The following is a 5,951-nucleotide window of genomic DNA, read 5'->3' on the forward strand; positions in this document are numbered from 1 at the left end:
CTGGATGCCGACTGGCTACGGGACCTGCGGCCCTGGGCAGCGCCCTGGACCGGCTGATCCGTCCGGCGCCCGAAGCCCAGGCGCATTCCTTGAGGCGAAGGTTGTTTCCCGGCGTCTGTGTCAGTCATTCGTGCTGCGCGCGGGCCACGCCGCCGGTGCGGACTGAGTGCGAGCGAGGATGGGCCGGGTACTTGGGTCCTTGCTTTCCAGCACTTAGAACGAAAAGGGCCGATCGTAGAGCCCCCGCCAGGATTTTCTAAAATGGGGTCCAGAACAGTGTTGTTAACTTTTTATTTTTTGATTCGGAGTCTCACTCTCAGACAGGCTGGAGTGCAGTGGCACGCTCACGGCCACCCCAGCCTTGCTCGACCTGCTGGACTCAGGCGATCCTTCCGCCTCAGCCTTCCAAGTAGCTGGGATTATAGGCGTATGCCACCACGCCCAGCTAATTTTTTGATATATGGTAGAGACGCGGTTTAGCCAAGTTGCCCCGGCTGGTTTCGAACCCCTGAGTTCAGGCAGTCCTCTCGCCTCGGCCTCCCAAAATGCTGGAATGACAGTGCTGAAATGACAGGCGTGAGCCACTGAGTCCAATTTAGGGCAACCCTTTCGGGTCCCCTTCCTCGTTGGGAGTTTTTCTGTTCTCTCAATAAATCCTGCTTTCTCAAAAAAAAAAAAAAAGGAAAGAAAAAAGAAAAAATAGTGCCCAGAAATGTTTGTGGAAGATTTCAAACATACGCAAAACCAGAGAGAATAGGATAATCAACCCCGTCGTCAGTTTCCTGAGTATTAGCAATCTTTAGGCAGTGGACACGTTTCTCTGAAAATCTCACTATTTTTTTTTAATTGCTGGTTTGTGCTGCTCAGGATTTAGACAACATCCACATATATTTGGTTGATATACCTCCAAGTTTCTGTTTTCTTTGCCATATGTTTTTTGAAGCCATTGGATCATTTGTCTTGTACAATTTCCTAAATTTTAAAAACCCTTGTTATTTGGATGAATATGAAAATATGAAAGCCCCCAACCTCCAATGCTGGTAGATTTCACTCTTTGTGGAATATTAATGTGCTCATGATGGACTAGTTTTATGTTTACCATCAAAGAAGATGTGGTCTGGCATTCCTTTTTACTTTGCAGTATGAAATCAGTTGGTTGGTTTTCCAGATGTATAATGGTCTCATTATAACTTTTTTTTCCATTATAACTTTGAATATACTTTTCATATCACTACTGTGTACCCACCAACATATTCTGGTGTTACTCTCCTCCCTCAAATCACAGGTTTGGGAAAGCTGGCCTTTTCTTCTTTTTCTTTGAGTTGGAGTCTTACTCTGTTGCCCAGGCTGGAGTGCAGTGGCAGGCTCATGACCACTGCAACCTCGACCTGCTGGGATCAGACAATCCTTCTGACTCAGCCTTCCAAGTAGCTGGAACTACAGGCACGCGCCACCACACCCAGCTAATTTTTTATTTATTGTAGAGATGAGGTCTATCCAAGGTTCATCTGGTCTCAAACCCAGGCTGGTCTCGAATCCATTGAATCAGGCAGTCCTCTTACCTTGGCCTCCCAAAGTGCTGGGATTATAGGTGTGTGCCACTGTGCCCTGCTGACTACAGAAGCTTCTAATCTATAATCTAGGACAATAACCATGCAGCACAAACAAATAAGCCAGATGTAAAATAAACTGGCTTCTTTTTTTTTTGTTGTTTGTTTGAGTCGGAATCTCACTGTCTTGCCCAGGCTGGAGTCTCAACCTTCCAAGTAGCTGGAACCATAGGCACATGCCATCTTTCCTGGCTAATTTTTTCTTGATTTATTGTAGAGATGAGGTCTGTCATGTTGCCCAGGCTGATCTTGAATCTGGGCTCAGGCCGTCCTCTCACCTTGGTCTTTCAAAGTGCTGGAATTATAGACATGAGCCACTGCGCCTGCCTAAACTGGCTTCTTACCATAGTTACTCTGGAAACACTAACCTTTATTCTCTCCAAATGACCCCAATCCTATGTGAAAACAGCTATTGTGGGGGTAGCAGAAACCTAACTATGTAGCCTAAAGTTAAAAACCAAAGGAAAAATAGCATGAAATCAGAGATTTTGATGTCCTTCACTGTGCTGGTTTGGTCTTACTCTTGTTCTTTTTGTCCCTCTTTTTCTTTCTTTTTTTGAGTTGGAGTCTCACTCTGTCACCCAGACTGGAGTGCAGTGGCTGCTCCCGGCCACCGCAGCCTCGACCTGCTGGGCTCCGGCGATCCTTCTGCCTCAGCCTTCCAAGTAGCCGGAATTACAGGCGCGCGCTACCACACCCGGCTAATTTTTTGATTTATTGTAGAGATGAGGTCACCCTGCCCAGGCGGGTCTTGAACCCGCGGGCTCAGGCAATCCACTCACCTCAGCCTCCCAAAGCGCGGAATTACAGGCTGAGCCACCGAGCCCGGCTTGTCCCTCTTTTTCAGCCCATCTGTGTTAACTCGCAATAGATTTGAATGAGCCATCTGAAACGTATTTGCCACTTGGGTGCTCACAACAGTGCTGATTTTCTTTTTCTCAGCAGTAACTCTTAACAGACACTTGTTGTCTGCGTGCTCAGAGCTCTCTTCTGCGTCTTTCTTGGAGATGGGATTAGTTCAACCATCATACTTCTTCAAGGTGATGTACACTCTGCCCAACATCCAGCACTTCCTGAAGAGCCTAGTCAGGAACTGCTCACTTTCTAGCAGCACCGTCTCGACCCCTATGGCTCCGCTGTGTCCTCATGTCCTCCGCTTGAGCAGTTAAAGCTAGTGGGTTGGACTTTTCACAACTAATTATCTTGATTCATGCAAGTTGTTGCACTTACCAATATTTGTAAAAATACAGTTTTTAGAGTCCCAACCCCAGCATCACAGAATTGAAAAGTGTTTCTCAAACTTAGCACTATTGACATTTTGAGCAAGATAATTCTTTGTTGTTGAGACTGTCCTGTATGTACATTGTAGGATGTGCAGCATCCCTGGCCATTACCCACTAGATGCTAATAGGATTCCCTCGTTGTGACCACCAAAAATGTCTTCACACATTGCCTGAAGTCTGGGTTTTGCCAGATTTTTCCAGACATTGCCAAATATCCACCCCCTGGCTAAGAACTAGTAGCGCAGAGTCTAGAAAGTAGACACGGATCTAAGAGACTGCAACTTAGTCACTGGCCAAAATCCATCCTTCTGACTACTCTGCATCTATACAAACCATTTTTCGTATATTTCAATTTGAGCATTCTGTTATCTAAAGACTAAATTGTAAAGTTACAATGAAACTTGCATTAAATAGTAAGTAAGAAGCAGAAGTGAAGAGAAAATAGTTAACATACAGACATAGGGTTAGAATCTGTGTTCTTTGAGTTCCTAGTTTTTTGTTTGTTTTGTTTTGAGTTGGAATCTCACTCTGTCACCCCGGCTGTAGTACAGTGGCATGCTCACAGCCACCACAGCCTTGACTTGCTGGGTTCAGGTGATCCTTCTGCCTCAGCCTTCCAAGTACCTGGAACTGTAGGTGTGTACCACCACACCTGGCTAATTTTTGATTTATTGTAGAGACAAGGTCTCGTCAGGTTGCCCGGGCTGGTCTCGATTCCTTGGGCTCAGGCAAGCTTCTCTCCTCTGTCTCCCAAAGTGCTGGGAATATAGGCATGAGCCACCATACCCTGCTGAAATGTATTTCTTAAATAATAATAATTGAAAGTAGAAATTACTCCTTGACCCATGGACAGCAGAATGGTGCTGGTTTAGTAGGCATGAACACAATATTGATCTCCTTGTACATCTCTGTCAGAGGTTTTGGGTGACTTGTTGCATTGTCAATGAGCAGTAATATTTTGTTTTTGTTTTTGAGTTGGAATCTCACTCTTGTCCAGACTGGAGTTGCTGTGACACACTCACAGCCACTGCAGCCTTGACCTGCTGGACTCAGGTTCCTTCCACCTCAGCCTTCCAAGTAGCTGGAACTACAGGTATGTGCCACCGCGCCTGGCTGATTTTTTATTTATTTATTGTGGAGCCGAGGTCTGGCCATGTTGCTCAGGCTGATCTCGAACCACTGAGCTCAGGTAATTCTCTTGCCTCTGCCTCCCAAAGTGCTGGGATTACAGCTATGCGCCATTGCACCCGACTGAGCAGTAATATTTTGAAAGGACTTTTTCTGAGCAGTAGGTCTCAACAGAGGGCTTAAAATAGTAAACTGTGCTCTAAGCAGATATGCTGTCATCCAGGCTTTGTCATTCCATTTCTTTCACTCAGGCAGAGTAGATTTAGCATAATTCTTAAGTATTTTCAGAATAGTAAATGAGCATTGGCTTCAGCTTAAAATCACCAACTACATTACCCCCTAACAAGAGAGTCAGCCTGTCCTTTGAAGCTTTGAAGCCAGATATTGACTTCTCTCTAGCTGTGAAAGTCCTAGATGGCATCTTCTTCCAATAGAAGGCTGTTTTATCTGCACTGACAATATGTTGTTTAGTGTAGCCACCTTTATCAGTGATGTTAGTTAGATCTTCGCTGCAGCTTCTCCAACAGCACTTGTAATTTCATCTTGCACTTTTATGTTATGGAGATGGCTTCTTTCCTTAAGCCTCATGAACCATCTCTGCTAGCTTTAAACTTTTCTGCTGCTTCCTTACCTTTCTCAGCCTTCATAGAATTGAAGAGTTATACCTTGCTCTGTATTAAGATTTGATTTAAGGGAATGTTTTGACTAATTTGATCTTCTGTGCAGAGCACTAAAGCTTTCTTCATATCAGCAATAAGGCTCTGTTGTTTTTTAAAAAATAATTCGTGTGTTTACTGGAGTAGCACTTTTAATTTCCTTCAATAGCTTTTCCTTTGCATTCACAACTTGGCTAACATGAGAGGCCTAGCTTTCAGCCTATCTTGGCTTTTGACATGCCTTCCTTGCTGAGCTTAATTATTTCTAGCTTTTGACTTAAAATGAAAGACATTCAGTTCTTCCTTTCACTTGAATACTTAGAGACCATTGTCCTAATTTCAGCAGGGTTGTGTCTCAGGGAACAAGGAGGCTGAAGGAGGGGGTAGGGACAAAGGAATGGCCGGTTGGTGAAGCAGTCCCAACACATACAACATTTACTAAGTTCTCTGCCTTACATGGGTGTGGTTCTTGGTGCCCCAAAACAATTACAATACAGTAACATCAAATAATACAGTAACATCAAAAATCACTGATCACAGGTCACCAGAACAGATATAATAATGGAAAAGTCTGAAATGTTGCAAAAATTACCAAAATGTGACACAGACGTGAAATGGACAGATACTATTGGAAAAGTGGTGCGGAAGACTTGCTGAATGCAGGGTTGCCACAAGCCTTCAATTTGTAACAAATAGAATATCAACAAAGTGCAGTGAAGTGCAACAAAATGAGGTATATCTGTACTGGTCAGGTATTTTGTAGAATGCCTCTCAGTTGGGATTTATCTAATGTTTTTCTCACAACTGAATTGGGAATATAGGTTTTGGGGAGGAAGACTACAGAGGCAACGTGCCATTGTTACCATACCATATCAAGGATGCATGGTATCTGTGCTTATCACTGTTGATGGTAATCTTAATCACCTGGCTGAGGTAGTGTTTGTCAGATTTCTCCATTGTGAAGTTACTTTCCTTGTCCCCTTTTCTCTGTAGTCTTTGGAAGGAAATTCATATGTGTAACCCACTCTTAGGGAATGGGGGTTATGCTCCGTCTCCTTGAGGGCGAAGTGTCTAAATAAATAATTTGGAGCTGAGCTCGGTGGCTCAGCCTGTGATCCCGCGCCTTTGGGAGACCGAGGTGAGTGGATTGCCTGAGCCCGTGGGTTCGAGACCCGCCTGGGCAGCGAGACCTTATCTCTACAATAAATCAAAAAATCAGCCGGGCGTGGTAGCGCATGCCTGTAATTCCGGCTACTTGGAAGGCTGAGGCGGAA

This window comes from Carlito syrichta, unplaced genomic scaffold (assembly GCF_000164805.1).
Source record: "Carlito syrichta isolate Samal-C Ts95f unplaced genomic scaffold, Tarsius_syrichta-2.0.1 Scaffold101997, whole genome shotgun sequence".
NCBI classification, from domain to species: domain Eukaryota; kingdom Metazoa; phylum Chordata; class Mammalia; order Primates; family Tarsiidae; genus Carlito; species Carlito syrichta.